The sequence below is a fragment of the Heterodontus francisci genome, chromosome 14 (genome assembly GCF_036365525.1).
Source record: "Heterodontus francisci isolate sHetFra1 chromosome 14, sHetFra1.hap1, whole genome shotgun sequence".
NCBI classification, from domain to species: Eukaryota; Metazoa; Chordata; class Chondrichthyes; order Heterodontiformes; family Heterodontidae; genus Heterodontus; species Heterodontus francisci.
The window spans coordinates 5,347,647-5,365,423 of record NC_090384.1 but is presented as its reverse complement, the minus strand read 5'-3'; positions in this window follow the sequence as shown (position 1 = coordinate 5,365,423).

Below are 17,777 nucleotides of genomic sequence, written 5' to 3'. Positions count from 1 at the left end.
CACTCAGTGTACAGATATCTCCCTGAGAGTCAGGGACTGAGAGACACCAGTCAGTGTACAGATATCTCCCTGAGAGAGAGGGACTGTGAGACACCACTCAGTGCACAGATATTTCCCTGAGAGACAGGGAATGAGAGACACCACTCAGTGTACAGATATCTCCCTGAGAGAGAGGGACTGAGAGACACCAGTCAGAGTACAGATATCTCACTGAGAGAGAGGGACTGAGAGACACCACTCAGTGTACAGATATCTCCCTGAGAGACAGGGACTGAGAGACACCAGTCAGTGTACAGATATCTCCCTGAGAGAGAGGGATTGTGAGACACCACTCAGTGCACAGATATCTCCCTGAGAGAGAGGGGCTGAGAGACACCAGTCAGTGTACAGATATCTCCCTGAGAGAGAGGGACTGAGAGACACCACTCAGTGTACAGATATCTCCCTGAGAGACACCACTCTGTGTACATAAAGCTCCCTGAGAGAGAGGGACTGTGAGACACCACTCAGTGTACAGATATCTCCCTGAGAGACAGGGACTGAGAGACACCACTCAGTGTATAGATATCTCCCTGAGAGACAGGGGCTGTGAGATACCACTCAGTGTACAGATATCTCCCTGAGAGAGAGGGACTGAGAGACAAAAGTCAGTGCACAGATATCTCTCTGAGAGAGAGGGACTGAGAGACACCAGTCAGTGTACATATATCTCCCTGAGAGACAGGGACTGAGAGACACCAGTCAGTGTACAGATATCTCCCTGAGAGACAGGGACTGAGAGACACCACTCAGTGTACAGATATCTCCCTGAGAGAGAGGGACTGAGAGACACCAGTCAGTGTACAGATATCTCCCTGAGAGAGAGGGACTGTGAGACACCACTCAGTGCACAGATATCTCCCTGAGAGAGAGGGGCTGAGAGACACCAGTCAGTGTACAGATATCTCCCTGAGAGAGAGGGACTGAGAGACACCACTCAGTGTACAGATATCTCCCTGAGAGACAGGGACTGAGAGACACCAGTCAGTGTACAGATATCTCCCTGAGAGACAGGGACTGAGAGACACCACTCAGTGTACAGATATCTCCCTGAGAGACAGGGACTGAGAGACACCAGTCAGAGTACAGATATCTCACTGAGAGAGAGGGACTGAGAGACACCACTCAGTGTACAGATATCTTACTGAGAGACAGGGACTGAGAGACACCAGTCAGTGTACAGATATCTCCCTGAGAGAGAGGGATTGTGAGACACCACTCAGTGCACAGATATCTCCCTGAGAGAGAGGGGCTGAGAGACACCAGTCAGTGTACAGATATCTCCCTGAGAGACACCACTCTGTGTACATAAAGCTCCCTGAGAGAGAGGGACTGAGAGACACCAGTCAGTGTACAGATATCTCCCTGAGAGACAGGGACTGAGAGACACCACTCAGTGTACAGATAACTCCCTGAGAGAAAGGGACTGAGAGACACCAGTCAGTGTACAGATATCTCCCTGAGAGAGAGGGATTGTGAGACACCACTCAGTGCACAGACATCTCCCTGAGAGAGAGGGGCTGAGAGACACTAGTCAGTGTACAGATATCTCCCTGAGAGAGAGGGACTGAGAGACACTAGTCAGCGTCCAGATATCTCCCTGAGAGAGAGGGACTGAGAGACACCAGTCAGTGTACAGATATCTCCCTGAGAGACAGGGACTGAGAGGCGCCACTCAGTGTATAGATATCTCCCTGAGAGACAGGGACTGGGAGACACCAGTCAGTGTACAGATATCTCCCTGAAAGAGAGGGACTGAGAGACACCACTCAGTGTACAGATATCTTCCTGAGAGACAGGGACTGAGAGACACCAGTCAGTGTACAGATATCGCCCTGAGAGAGAGGGACTGTGAGACACCACTCAGTGTACAGATATCTCCCTGAGAGACAGGGACTGAGAGACACCAGTCAGTGTACAGATATCTCCCTGAGAGAGAGGGACTGAGAGACACCACTCAGTGTACAGATATCTCCCTGAGAGACAGGGACTGAGAGACACCAGTCAGTGTACAGATATCTCCCTGAGAGAGAGGGACTGAGAGACACCACTCAGTGTACAGATATCTCCCTGAGAGACAGGGACTGAGAGACACCAGTCAGTGTACAGATATCTCCCTGAGAGAGAGGGACTGAGAGACACCACTCAGTGTACAGATATCTCCCTCAGAGACAGGGACTGAGAGACACCAGTCAGAGTACAGATATCTCCCTGAGAGAGAGGGACTGAGAGACACCACTCAGTGTACAGATATCTCCCTGAGAGTCAGGGACTGAGAGACACCAGTCAGTGTACAGATATCTCCCTGAGAGAGAGGGACTGTGAGACACCACTCAGTGCACAGATATCTCCCTGAGAGAGAGGGGCTGAGAGACACCAGTCAGTGTACAGATATCTCCCTGAGAGAGAGGGACTGAGAGACACCACTCAGTGTACAGATATCTCCCTGAGAGACAGGGACTGAGAGACACCAGTCAGTGTACAGATATCTCCCTGAGAGACAGGGACTGAGAGACACCACTCAGTGTACAGATATCTCCCTGAGAGACAGGGACTGAGAGACACCACTCAGTGTACAGATACCTCCCTGAGAGACAGGGACTGAGAGACACCAGTCAGTGTACAGATATCTCCCTGAGAGACAGGGACTGAGAGACACCACTCAGTGTACAGATACCTCCATGAGAGAAAGGGACTGAGAGACACCAGTCAGTGTACAGATATCTCCCTGAGAGAGAGGGATTGTGAGACACCACTCAGTGCACAGATATCTCCCTGAGAGAGAGGGGCTGAGAGACACCAGTCAGTGTACAGATATCTCCCTGAGAGAGAGGGACTGAGAGACACTAGTCAGCGTACAGATATCTCCCTGAGAGAGAGGGACTGAGAGTCACCAGTCAGTGTACAGATATCTCCCTGAGAGACAGGGACTGAGAGGCGCCACTCAGTGTATCGATATCTCCCTGAGAGACAGGGACTGAGAGACAGCAGTCAGTGTACAGATATCTCCCTGAAAGAGAGGGACTGAGAGACACCACTCAGTGTACAGATATCTTCCTGAGAGACAGGGACTGAGAGACACCAGTCAGTGTACAGATATCTCCCTGAGAGAGAGGGACTGTGAGACACCACTCAGTGTACAGATATCTCCCTGAGAGACAGGGACTGAGAGACACCAGTCAGTGTACAGATATCTCCCTGAGAGAGAGGGACTCAGAGACACCACTCAGTGTACAGATATCTCCCTGAGAGACAGGGACTGAGAGACACCAGTCAGTGTACAGATATCTCCCTGAGAGAGAGGGACTGAGAGACACCACTCAGTGTACAGATATCTCCCTGAGGGACAGGGACTGAGAGACACCAGTCAGTGTACAGATATCTCCCTGAGAGAGAGGGACTGAGAGACTCCACTCAGTGTACAGATATCTCCCTGAGAGACAGGGACTGAGAGACACCAGTCAGTGTACAGATGTCTCCCTGAGAGAGAGGGACTGTGAGACACCACTCAGTGTACAGATATCTCCCTGAGAGACAGGGACTGAGAGACACCACTCAGTGTATAGATATCTCCCTGACAGACAGGGACTAAGAGACACCAGTCAGTGTACAGATATCTCCCTGAGAGACAGGGGCTGTGAGACACCACTCAGTGTACAGATATCTCCCTGAGAGAGAGGGACTGAGAGACACCAGTCAGTGTACAGATATCTCCCTGAGAGAGAGCAACTGAGAGACCCCACTCAGTGTACAGATATCTCCCTGAGAGACAGGGACTGAGAGACACCAGTCAGTGTACAGATATCTCCCTGAGAGACAGGGACTGAGAGACACCACTCAGTGTACAGATATCTCCCTGAGAGTCAGGTACTGAGAGACACCAGTCAGTGTACAGATATCTCCCTGAGAGAGAGGGACTGTGAGACACCACTCAGTGCACAGATATCTCCCTGAGAGAGAGGGGCTGAGAGACACCAGTCAGTGTACAGATATCTCCCTGAGAGAGAGGGTCTGAGAGACACCACTCAGTGTACAGATATCTCCCTGAGAGACAGGGACTGAGAGACACCAGTCAGTGTACAGATATCTCCCTGAGAGACAGGGACTGAGAGACACCAGTGTACAGATATCTCCCTGAGAGAGAGGGACTGAGAGACACCAGTCAGAGTACAGATATCTCACTGAGAGAGGGACTGAGAGACACCACTCAGTGTACAGATATCTCCCTGAGAGACAGGGACTGAGAGACACCAGTCAGTGTACAGATTTCTCCCTGAGAGAGAGTGATTGTGAGACACCACTCAGTGCACAGATATCTCCCTGAGAGAGAGGGGCTGAGAGACACCACTCAGTGTACAGATATCTCCCTGAGAGACACCACTCTGTGTACATAAAGCTCCCTGAGAGAGAGGGACTGAGAGACACCAGTCAGTGTACAGATATCTCCCTGAGAGACAGGGACTGAGAGACACCACTCAGTGTACAGATACCTCCCTGAGAGAGAGGGACTGAGAGACACCAGTCAGTGTACAGATATCTCCCTGAGAGAGAGGGACTGAGAGACACCACTCAGTGTACAGATATCTCCCTGAGAGACAGGGAGTGAGAGACACCAGTCAGAGAACAGATATCTCCCTGAGAGAGAGGGACTGAGAGACACCACTCACTGTACAGATATCTCCCTGAGAGACAGGGACTGAGAGACACCAGTCAGAGGACAGATATCTCCCTGAGAGAGAGGGTCTGAGAGACACCATTCAGTGTACAGATATCTCCCTGAGAGAGAGGGACTGAGAGACACCAATCGATGTACAGATATCTCCCTGAGAGAGAGGGACTGAGAGACACCACTCAGTGTACAGATATCTCCCTGAGAGAGAGGGACTGAGAGACACCACTCAGTGTACATAAAGCTCCCTGAGAGAGAGGGACTGAGAGACACCAGTCAGTGTACAGATATCTCCCTGAGAGACAGGGACTGAGAGACACCACTCAGTGTACAGATACCTCTCTGAGAGAGAGGGACTGAGAGACACCAGTCAGTGTACAGATATCTCCCTGAGAGAGAGGGACTGAGAGACACCACTCAGTGTACAGATATCTCCCTGAGAGACAGGGACTGAGAGACACCAGTCAGAGTACAGATATCTCCCTGAGAGAGAGGGACTGAGAGACACCACTCACTGTACAGATATCTCCCTGAGAGACAGGGACTGAGAGACACCAGTCAGAGGACAGATATCTCCCTGAGAGAGAGGGTCTGAGAGACACCATTCAGTGTACAGATATCTCCCTGAGAGACAGGAACAGAGAGACACCACTCAGTGTACAGATATCTCCCTGAGAGAGAGGGACTGAGAGACACCACTCAGTGTACAGATATCTCCCTGAGAGACAAGGACTGAGAGACACCAGTCAGTGTACAAATATCTCCCTGAGAGACAGGGACTGAGAGACACCACTCAGTGTACAGATACCTCCCTGAGAGAGGGACTGAGAGACACCAGTCAGTGTACATATATCTCCCTGAGAGACAGGGACTGAGAGACACCAGTCAGTGTACAGATATCTCCCTGAGAGAGAGGGACTGAGAGACACCACTCAGTGCACAGATTTCTCCCTGAGAGAGAGGGATTGTGAGACACCACTCAGTGCACAGATATCTCCCTGAGAGAGAGGGGCTGAGAGACACCACTCAGTGTACAGATATCTCCCTGAGAGACACCACTCTGTGTACGTAAAGCTCCCTGAGAGAGAGGGACTGAGAGACACCAGTCAGTGTACAGATATCTCCCTGAGAGACAGGGACTGAGAGACACCACTCAGTGTACAGATACCTCCCTGAGAGAGAGGGACTGAGAGACACCAGTCAGTGTACAGATATCTCCCTGAGAGAGAGGGACTGAGAGACACCACTCAGTGTACAGATATCTCCCTGAGAGACAGGGAGTGAGAGACACCAGTCAGAGTACAGATATCTCCCTGAGAGAGAGGGACTGAGAGACACCACTCACTGTACAGATATCTCCCTGAGAGACAGGGACTGAGAGACACCAGTCAGAGGACAGATATCTCCCTGAGAGAGAGGGTCTGAGAGACACCAGTGTACAGATATCTCCCTGAGAGAGAGGGACTGAGAGACACCAATCGATGTACAGATATCTCCCTGAGAGAGAGGGACTGAGAGACACCACTCAGTGTACAGATATCTCCCTGAGAGAGAGGGAATGAGAGACACCACTCAGTGTACATAAAGCTCCCTGAGAGAGAGGGTCTGAGAGACACCAGTCAGTGTACAGATATCTCCCTGAGAGACAGGGACTGAGAGACACCACTCAGTGTACAGATACCTCTCTGAGAGAGAGGGACTGAGAGACACCAGTCAGTGTACAGATATCTCCCTGAGAGAGAGGGACTGAGAGACACCACTCAGTGTACAGATATCTCCCTGAGAGACAGGGACTGAGAGACACCAGTCAGAGTACAGATATCTCCCTGAGAGAGAGGGACTGAGAGACACCACTCACTGTACAGATATCTCCCTGAGAGACAGGGACTGAGAGACACCAGTCAGAGGACAGATATCTCCCTGAGAGAGAGGGTCTGAGAGACACCATTCAGTGTACAGATATCTCCCTGAGAGACAGGAACTGAGAGACACCACTCAGTGTACAGATATCTCCCTGAGAGAGAGGGACTGAGAGACACCACTCAGTGTACAGATATCTCCCTGAGAGACAAGGACTGAGAGACACCAGTCAGTGTACAAATATCTCCCTGAGAGACAGGGACTGAGAGACACCACTCAGTGTACAGATACCTCCCTGAGAGAGGGACTGAGAGACACCAGTCAGTGTACATATATCTCCCTGAGAGACAGGGACTGAGAGACACCAGTCAGTGTACAGATATCTCCCTGAGAGAGAAGGACTGAGAGACACCACTCAGTGCACAGATATCTCCCTGAGAGAGAGGGACTGAGAGACACTAGTCAGCGTACAGATATCTCCCTGAGAGAGAGGGACTGAGAGACACCAGTCAGTGTACAGATATCTCCCTGAGACACAGGGACTGAGAGACACCACTCAGTGTATAGATATCTCCCTGAGAGACGGGACTGAGAGACACCAGTCAGTGTACAGATATCTCCCTGAGAGAGAGGGACTGAGAGACACCACTCAGTGTACAGATATCTCCCTGAGAGACAGGGACTGAGAGACACCAGTCAGTGTACAGATATCTCCCTGAGAGAGAGGGACTGTGAGACATCACTCAGTGTACAGATATCTCCCTGAGAGACAGGGACTGAGAGACACCAGTCAGTGTACAGATATCTCCCTGAGAGAGAGGGACTGAGAGACACCACTCAGTGTACAGATATCTCCCTGAGAGACAGGGACTGAGAGACACCAGTCCGTGTACAGATATCTCCCTGAGAGAGAGGGACTGAGAGACACCACTCAGTGTACATAAAGCTCCCTGAGAGACAGGGACTGAGAGACACCGTCAGTGTACAGATGTCTCCCTGAGAGAGAGGGACTGTGAGACACCACTCAGTGTACAGATATCTCCCTGAGAGACAGGACTGAGAGACACCACTCAGTGTATAGATATCTCCCTGAGAGACAGGTACTAAGAGACACCAGTCAGTGTACAGATATCTCCCTCAGAGACAGGGGCTGTGAGACACCACTCAGTGTACAGATATCTCCCTGAGAGAGAGGGACTGAGAGACAAAAGTCAGTGCACAGATATCTCCCTGAGAGAGAGGGACTGAGAGACACCAGTCAGTGTACATATATCTCCCTGAGAGACAGGGACTGAGAGACACCACTCAGTGTACAGATATCTCCCTCAGAGACAGGGACTGAGAGACACCACTCAGAGTACAGATATCTCCCTGAGAGAGAGGGACTGAGAGACACCACTCAGTGTACAGATATCTCCCTGAGAGACAGGGACTGAGAGACACCAGTCAGTGTACAGATATCTCCCTGAGAGACAGGGACTGAGAGACACCTCTCAGTGTACAGATATCTCCCTGAGAGAGAGGGACTGAGAGACACCAGTCAGTGTACAGATATCTCCCTGAGAGAGAGGGACTGAGAGACACCACTCAGTGTACATAAAGCTCCCTGAGAGAGAGGGACTGAGAGACACCAGTCAGTGTACAGATATCTCCCTGAGAGACACCACTCAGTGTACATAAAGCTCCCTGAGAGACAGGGACTGAGAGACACCAGTCTGCGTACAGATGTCTCCCTGAGAGAGAGGGATTGTGAGACACCAGTCAGTGTACAGATATCTCCCAGAGAGAGAGGGACTGAGAGACACCACTCAGTGTATAGATATCTCCCTGACAGACAGGGACTGAGAGACACCAGTCAGTGTGCAGATATCTCCCTGAGAGAGAGTGGCTGTGAGACACCACTCAGTGTACAGATATCTCCCTGAGAGGGAGGGACTGAGAGACACCAGTCAGTGTACAGATATCTCCCTGAGAGAGAGGGACTGAGAGACACCAGTCAGTGTACATATCTCTCCCTGAGAGACAGGGACTGAGAGACACCACTCAGTGTGCAGATATCTCCCTGAGAGAGAGGGACTGAGAGACACTAGTCAGCGTACAGATATATCCCTGAGAGAGAGGGACTGAGAGACACCAGTCAGTGCACAGATATCTCCCTGAGAGAGAGGGACTGTGAGACACCACTCAGTGTACAGATATCTCCCTGAGAGACAGGGACAGAGAGACACCAGTCAGTGTACAGATATCTCCCTGAGAGAGAGGGACTGTGAGACACCAGTCAGTGTACAGATATCTCCCTGAGAGAGAGGGACTGAGAGACACCAGTCAGTGTACAGATATCTCCCTGAGAGAGAGGGACTGAGAGACACCAGTCAGTGTACAGATATCTCCCTGAGAGAGAGGGACTGAGAGACACCAGTCAGTGTACAGATATCTCCCTGAGAGACAGGGACTGAGAGACACCAGTCAGAGTACAGATATCTCCCTGAGAGACAGGGGCTGTGAGAGACCACTCAGTGTACAGATATCTCCCTGAGATAGAGGGACTGAGAGACACCAGTCAGTGTACAGATATCTCCCTGAGAGAGGGACTGAGAGACACCACTCAGTGTACAGATATCTCCCTGAGAGACACCACTCAGTGTACATAAAGCTCCCTGAGAGACAGGGACTGAGAGACACCAGTCAGCGTACAGATGTCTCCCTGAGAGAGAGGGATTGTGAGACACCAGTCAGTGTACAGATATCTCCCTGAGAGAGAGGGACTGAGAGACACCACTCAGTGTATAGATATCTCCCTGACAGACAGGGACTGAGAGACACCAGTCAGTGTACAGATATCTCCCTGAGAGACAGGGGCTGTGAGATACCACTCAGTGTACAGATATCTCCCTGAGAGGGAGGGACTGAGAGACACCAGTCAGTGTACAGATATCTCCCTGAGAGAGAGGGACTGAGAGACACCAGTCAGTGTACATATCTCTCCCTGAGAGACAGGGACTGAGAGACACCACTCAGTGTACAGATATCCCCCTGAGAGAGAGGGACTGAGAGACACCACTCAGTGTACAGATATCTCCCTGAGAGAGAGGGACTGAGAGACACCAGTCAGTGTACAGATATCTCCCTGAGAGACAGGGACTGAGAGACACCAGTCAGCGTACAGATGTCTCCCTGAGAGAGAGGGATTGTGAGACACCAGTCAGTGTACAGATATCTCCCTGAGAGAGAGGGACTGAGAGACACCACTCAGTGTATAGATATCTCCCTGACAGACAGGGACTGAGAGACACCAGTCAGTGTACAGATATCTCCCTGAAAGACAGGGGCTGTGAGACACCACTCAGTGTACAGATATCTCCCTGAGATGGAGGGACTGTGAGACACCACTCAGTGTACAGATATCTCCCTGAGAGACACCACTCAGTGTACATAAAGCTCCCTAAGAGGGAGGGACTGAGAGACACCAGTCAGTGTACAGATATCTCCCTGAGAGAGAGGGACTGAGAGACACCAGTCAGTGTACATATATCTCCCTGAGAGACAGGGACTGAGAGACACCACTCAGTGTACAGATATCTCCCTGAGAGACAGGGATGAGAGACACCACTCAGTGTACAGATACCTCCCTGAGAGAGAGGGACTGAGAGACACCAGTCAGTGTACATATATCTCCCTGAGAGACAGGGACTGAGAGACACCACTCAGTGTACAGATATCTCCCTGAGAGACAGGGACTGAGAGACACCAGTCAGAGTACAGATATCTCCCTGAGAGAGAGGGACTGAGAGACACCACTCAGTGCACAGATATCTCCCTGAGAGAGAGGGACTGAGAGACACCACTCAGTGTACAGATATCTCCCTGAGAGTCAGGGACTGAGAGACACCAGTCAGTGTACAGATATCTCCCTGAGAGAGAGAGGGACTGTGAGACACCACTCAGTGCACAGATATCTCCCTGAGAGAGAGGGGCTGAGAGACACCAGTCAGTGTACAGATATCTCCCTGAGAGAGAGGGACTGAGAGACACCACTCAGTGTACAGATATCTCCCTGAGAGACAGGGACTGAGAGACACCAGTCAGTGTACAGATATCTCCCTGAGAGACAGGGACTGAGAGACACCACTCAGTGTACAGATATCTCCCTGAGAGAGAGGGACTGAGAGACACCAGTCAGAGTACAGATATCTCACTGAGAGAGAGGGACTGAGAGACACCACTCAGTGTACAGATATCTCCCTGAGAGACAGGGACTGAGAGACACCAGACAGTGTACAGATTTCTCCCTGAGAGAGAGTGATTGTGAGACACCACTCAGTGCACAGATATCTCCCTGAGAGAGAGGGGCTGAGAGACACCACTCAGTGTACAGATATCTCCCTGAGAGACACCACTCTGTGTACATAAAGCTCCCTGAGAGAGAGGGACTGAGAGACACCAGTCAGTGTACAGATATCTCCCTGAGAGACAGGGACTGAGAGACACCACTCAGTGTACAGATACCTCCCTGAGAGAGAGGGACTGAGAGACACCAGTCAGTGTACAGATATCTCCCTGAGAGAGAGGGACTGAGAGACACCACTCAGTGTACAGATATCTCCCTGAGAGACAGGGAGTGAGAGACACCAGTCAGAGAACAGATATCTCCCTGAGAGAGAGGGACTGAGAGACACCACTCAATGTACAGATATCTCCCTGAGAGACAGGGACTGAGAGACACCAGTCAGAGGACAGATATCTCCCTGAGAGAGAGGGTCTGAGAGACACCATTCAGTGTACAGATATCTCCCTGAGAGACAGGAACTGAGAGACACCACTCAGTGTACAGATATCTCCCTGAGAGAGAGGGACTGAGAGACACCAATCGATGTACAGATATCTCCCTGAGAGAGAGGGACTGAGAGACACCACTCAGTGTACAGATATCTCCCTGAGAGAGAGGGACTGAGAGACACCACTCAGTGTACATAAAGCTCCCTGAGAGAGAGGGACTGAGAGACACCAGTCAGTGTACAGATATCTCCCTGAGAGACAGGGACTGAGAGACACCACTCAGTGTACAGATACCTCTCTGAGAGAGAGGGACTGAGAGACACCAGTCAGTGTACAGATATCTCCCTGAGAGAGAGGGACTGAGAGACACCACTCAGTGTACAGATATCTCCCTGAGAGACAGGGACTGAGAGACACCAGTCAGAGTACAGATATCTCCCTGAGAGAGAGGGACTGAGAGACACCACTCACTGTACAGATATCTCCCTGAGAGACAGGGACTGAGAGACACCAGTCAGAGGACAGATATCTCCCTGAGAGAGAGGGTCTGAGAGACACCATTCAGTGTACAGATATCTCCCTGAGAGACAGGAACAGAGAGACACCACTCAGTGTACAGATATCTCCCTGAGAGAGAGGGACTGAGAGACACCACTCAGTGTACAGATATCTCCCTGAGAGACAAGGACTGAGAGACACCAGTCAGTGTACAAATATCTCCCTGAGAGACAGGGACTGAGAGACACCACTCAGTGTACAGATACCTCCCTGAGAGAGGGACTGAGAGACACCAGTCAGTGTACATATATCTCCCTGAGAGACAGGGACTGAGAGACACCAGTCAGTGTACAGATATCTCCCTGAGAGAGAGGGACTGAGAGACACCACTCAGTGCACAGATTTCTCCCTGAGAGAGAGGGATTGTGAGACACCACTCAGTGCACAGATATCTCCCTGAGAGAGAGGGGCTGAGAGACACCACTCAGTGTACAGATATCTCCCTGAGAGACACCACTCTGTGTACATAAAGCTCCCTGAGAGAGAGGGACTGAGAGACACCAGTCAGTGTACAGATATCTCCCTGAGAGACAGGGACTGAGAGACACCACTCAGTGTACAGATACCTCCCTGAGAGAGAGGGACTGAGAGACACCAGTCAGTGTACAGATATCTCCCTGAGAGAGAGGGACTGAGAGACACCACTCAGTGTACAGATATCTCCCTGAGAGACAGGGAGTGAGAGACACCAGTCAGAGTACAGATATCTCCCTGAGAGAGAGGGACTGAGAGACACCACTCACTGTACAGATATCTCCCTGAGAGACAGGGACTGAGAGACACCAGTCAGAGGACAGATATCTCCCTGAGAGAGAGGGTCTGAGAGACACCAGTGTACAGATATCTCCCTGAGAGACAGGAACTGAGAGACACCACTCAGTGTACAGATATCTCCCTGAGAGAGAGGGACTGAGAGACACCAATCGATGTACAGATATCTCCCTGAGAGAGAGGGACTGAGAGACACCACTCAGTGTACAGATATCTCCCTGAGAGAGAGGGAATGAGAGACACCACTCAGTGTACATAAAGCTCCCTGAGAGAGAGGGACTGAGAGACACCAGTCAGTGTACAGATATCTCCCTGAGTGACAGGGACTGAGAGACACCACTCAGTGTACAGATACCTCTCTGAGAGAGAGGGACTGAGAGACACCAGTCAGTGTACAGATATCTCCCTGAGAGAGAGGGACTGAGAGACACCACTCAGTGTACAGATATCTCCCTGAGAGACAGGGACTGAGAGACACCAGTCAGAGTACAGATATCTCCCTGAGAGAGAGGGACTGAGAGACACCACTCACTGTACAGATATCTCCCTGAGAGACAGGGACTGAGAGACACCAGTCAGAGGACAGATATCTCCCTGAGAGAGAGGGTCTGAGAGACACCATTCAGTGTACAGATATCTCCCTGAGAGACAGGAACTGAGAGACACCACTCAGTGTACAGATATCTCCCTGAGAGAGAGGGACTGAGAGACACCACTCAGTGTACAGATATCTCCCTGAGAGACAAGGACTGAGAGACACCAGTCAGTGTACAAATATCTCCCTGAGAGACAGGGATTGAGAGACACCACTCAGTGTACTGATACCTCCCTGAGAGAGGGACTGAGAGACACCAGTCAGTGTACATATATCTCCCTGAGAGACAGGGACTGAGAGACACCAGTCAGTGTACAGATATCTCCCTGAGAGAGAGGGACTGAGAGACACCACTCAGTGCACAGATATCTCCCTGAGAGAGAGGGACTGAGAGACACTAGTCAGCGTACAGATATCTCCCTGAGAGAGAGGGACTGAGAGACACCAGTCAGTGTACAGATATCTCCCTGAGACACAGGGACTGAGAGACACCACTCAGTGTATAGATATCTCCCTGAGAGACGGGACTGAGAGACACCAGTCAGTGTACAGATATCTCCCTGAGAGAGAGGGACTGAGAGACACCACTCAGTGTACAGATATCTCCCTGAGAGACAGGTACTGAGAGACACCAGTCAGTGTACAGATATCTCCCTGAGAGAGAGGGACTGTGAGACACCACTCAGTGTACAGATATCTCCCTGAGAGACAGGGACTGAGAGACACCAGTCAGTGTACAGATATCTCCCTGAGAGAGAGGGACTGAGAGACACCACTCAGTGTACAGATATCTCCCTGAGAGACAGGGACTGAGAGACACCAGTCCGTGTACAGATATCTCCCTGAGAGAGAGGGACTGAGAGACACCACTCAGTGTACATAAAGCTCCCTGAGAGACAGGGACTGAGAGACACCGTCAGTGTACAGATGTCTCCCTGAGAGAGAGGGACTGTGAGACACCACTCAGTGTACAGATATCTCCCTGAGAGACAGGACTGAGAGACACCACTCAGTGTATAGATATCTCCCTGAGAGACAGGTACTAAGAGACACCAGTCAGTGTACAGATATCTCCCTCAGAGACAGGGGCTGTGAGACACCACTCAGTGTACAGATATCTCCCTGAGAGAGAGGGACTGAGAGACAAAAGTCAGTGCACAGATATCTCCCTGAGAGAGAGGGACTGAGAGACACCAGTCAGTGTACATATATCTCCCTGAGAGACAGGGACTGAGAGACACCACTCAGTGTACAGATATCTCCCTGAGAGAGAGGGACTGAGAGACACCACTCAGTGTACAGATATCTCCCTGAGAGAGAGGAACTGAGAGACACCAGTCAGTGTACAGATATCTCCCTGAGAGAGAGCAACTGAGAGACCCCACTCAGTGTACAGATATCTCCCTCAGAGACAGGGACTGAGAGACACCACTCAGAGTACAGATATCTCCCTGAGAGAGAGGGACTGAGAGACACCACTCAGTGTACAGATATCTCCCTGAGAGACAGGGACTGAGAGACACCAGTCAGTGTACAGATATCTCCCTGAGAGACAGGGACTGAGAGACACCTCTCAGTGTACAGATATCTCCCTGAGAGAGAGGGACTGAGAGACACCAGTCAGTGTACAGATATCTCCCTGAGAGAGAGGGACTGAGAGACACCACTCAGTGTACATAAAGCTCCCTGAGAGAGAGGGACTGAGAGACACCAGTCAGTGTACAGATATCTCCCTGAGAGACACCACTCAGTGTACATAAAGCTCCCTGAGAGACAGGGACTGAGAGACACCAGTCTGGTACAGATGTCTCCCTGAGAGAGAGGGATTGTGAGACACCAGTCAGTGTACAGATATCTCCCAGAGAGAGAGGGACTGAGAGACACCACTCAGTGTATAGATATCTCCCTGACAGACAGGGACTGAGAGACACCAGTCAGTGTGCAGATATCTCCCTGAGAGAGAGTGGCTGTGAGACACCACTCAGTGTACAGATATCTCCCTGAGAGGGAGGGACTGAGAGACACCAGTCAGTGTACAGATATCTCCCTGAGAGAGAGGGACTGAGAGACACCAGTCAGTGTACATATCTCTCCCTGAGAGACAGGGACTGAGAGACACCACTCAGTGTGCAGATATCTCCCTGAGAGAGAGGGACTGAGAGACACTAGTCAGCGTACAGATATATCCCTGAGAGAGAGGGACTGAGAGACACCAGTCAGTGCACAGATATCTCCCTGAGAGAGAGGGACTGTGAGACACCACTCAGTGTACAGATATCTCCCTGAGAGACAGGGACAGAGAGACACCAGTCAGTGTACAGATATCTCCCTGAGAGAGAGGGACTGTGAGACACCAGTCAGTGTACAGATATCTCCCTGAGAGAGAGGGACTGAGAGACACCAGTCAGTGTACAGATATCTCCCTGAGAGAGAGGGACTGAGAGACACCACTCAGTGTACAGATATCTCCCTGAGAGAGAGGGACTGAGAGACAAAAGTCAGTGCACAGATATCTCCCTGAGAGAGAGGGACTGAGAGACACCAGTCAGTGTACATATATCTCCCTGAGAGACAGGGACTGAGAGACACCACTCAGTGTACAGATATCTCCCTGAGAGAGAGGGACTGAGAGACACCACTCAGTGTACAGATATCTCCCTGAGAGAGAGGAACTGAGAGACACCAGTCAGTGTACAGATATCTCCCTGAGAGAGAGCAACTGAGAGACCCCACTCAGTGTACAGATATCTCCCTCAGAGACAGGGACTGAGAGACACCACTCAGAGTACAGATATCTCCCTGAGAGAGAGGGACTGAGAGACACCACTCAGTGTACAGATATCTCCCTGAGAGACAGGGACTGAGAGACACCAGTCAGTGTACAGATATCTCCCTGAGAGACAGGGACTGAGAGACACCTCTCAGTGTACAGATATCTCCCTGAGAGAGAGGGACTGAGAGACACCAGTCAGTGTACAGATATCTCCCTGAGAGAGAGGGACTGAGAGACACCACTCAGTGTACATAAAGCTCCCTGAGAGAGAGGGACTGAGAGACACCAGTCAGTGTACAGATATCTCCCTGAGAGACACCACTCAGTGTACATAAAGCTCCCTGAGAGACAGGGACTGAGAGACACCAGTCTGCGTACAGATGTCTCCCTGAGAGAGAGGGATTGTGAGACACCAGTCAGTGTACAGATATCTCCCAGAGAGAGAGGGACTGAGAGACACCACTCAGTGTATAGATATCTCCCTGACAGACAGGGACTGAGAGACACCAGTCAGTGTGCAGATATCTCCCTGAGAGAGAGTGGCTGTGAGACACCACTCAGTGTACAGATATCTCCCTGAGAGGGAGGGACTGAGAGACACCAGTCAGTGTACAGATATCTCCCTGAGAGAGAGGGACTGAGAGACACCAGTCAGTGTACATATCTCTCCCTGAGAGACAGGGACTGAGAGACACCACTCAGTGTGCAGATATCTCCCTGAGAGAGAGGGACTGAGAGACACTAGTCAGCGTACAGATATATCCCTGAGAGAGAGGGACTGAGAGACACCAGTCAGTGCACAGATATCTCCCTGAGAGAGAGGGACTGTGAGACACCACTCAGTGTACAGATATCTCCCTGAGAGACAGGGACAGAGAGACACCAGTCAGTGTACAGATATCTCCCTGAGAGAGAGGGACTGTGAGACACCAGTCAGTGTACAGATATCTCCCTGAGAGAGAGGGACTGAGAGACACCAGTCAGTGTACAGATATCTCCCTGAGAGAGAGGGACTGAGAGACACCAGTCAGTGTACAGATATCTCCCTGAGAGAGAGGGACTGAGAGACACCAGTCAGTGTACAGATATCTCCCTGAGAGACAGGGACTGAGAGACACCAGTCAGAGTACAGATATCTCCCTGAGAGACAGGGGCTGTGAGAGACCACTCAGTGTACAGATATCTCCCTGAGATAGAGGGACTGAGAGACACCAGTCAGTGTACAGATATCTCCCTGAGAGAGGGACTGAGAGACACCACTCAGTGTACAGATATCTCCCTGAGAGACACCACTCAGTGTACATAAAGCTCCCTGAGAGACAGGGACTGAGAGACACCAGTCAGCGTACAGATGTCTCCCTGAGAGAGAGGGATTGTGAGACACCAGTCAGTGTACAGATATCTCCCTGAGAGAGAGGGACTGAGAGACACCACTCAGTGTATAGATATCTCCCTGACAGACAGGGACTGAGAGACACCAGTCAGTGTACAGATATCTCCCTGAGAGACAGGGGCTGTGAGATACCACTCAGTGTACAGATATCTCCCTGAGAGGGAGGGACTGAGAGACACCAGTCAGTGTACAGATATCTCCCTGAGAGAGAGGGACTGAGAGACACCAGTCAGTGTACATATCTCTCCCTGAGAGACAGGGACTGAGAGACACCACTCAGTGTACAGATATCCCCCTGAGAGAGAGGGACTGAGAGACACCACTCAGTGTACAGATATCTCCC